Genomic DNA, 751 nt, shown 5'->3' on the forward strand with positions numbered 1-751 from the left:
CAGGCAGCACTGGAAATCTTACCAGTGTCAAAATCTATCAGTAAACTGTTTTTTCCATAGCCACAGGGACAGCAAATACTCTATTGCAGAAGAACACTAAATTACATAGGTAAAATGTTCTTTTGACAAACTCCTAGTCACCTCATTATATGCTGGGAGTTTACAAACAGTTTTTTTGTGGTTCCTGAGTTTGTGGGCACAAAATTCACCTCCTTCAAACTTCCATTATTTCAAGCTCAATCGCAGTGGCTTGTGGGGATCTGCAAATGTCTCAAAGAAGGCCTTTTATGTGGCATGAGAGAACTGTGGTGAAAGCGAAGCAGAGGGGAGGGGCAGGCGCAATGCTACTGTACAGCCATTATCTCCCTAAGGTGGGAGCACAGTCTTGGGTAACAAATACTGAAGATCCACACTTTGTTCTCCCAAATGTACTCATGTTGACCCAGTTTTCTGGATTTGTGGAAATATAGGCCACTCATTTTTAGGTATTTCTTGCTACTTGTCCATGTTGATTCACGGGCTTGCAGTTTTCCAAGTATTTGCTCTACTTGCAGGAAATCAGTTTGCTCAGCAAAGTAATCTCTATCTCATTAGTTAATGGCTTTCTATCTAATGCGGTCCCCCTCCTCCTCTAAGGCTCAGACCTGCTTTTACCCATGTGAGGGAGATGTTACCCTTACCACACTTCAAGGCATTATACTGGCAGCTGTATTGTTGTCCACAAACACAATGTATGAAAAGGCAAACAATA

The sequence above is a fragment of the Patagioenas fasciata genome, chromosome Z (assembly GCF_037038585.1).
Source record: "Patagioenas fasciata isolate bPatFas1 chromosome Z, bPatFas1.hap1, whole genome shotgun sequence".
Classification (NCBI taxonomy): Eukaryota; Metazoa; Chordata; class Aves; order Columbiformes; family Columbidae; genus Patagioenas; species Patagioenas fasciata.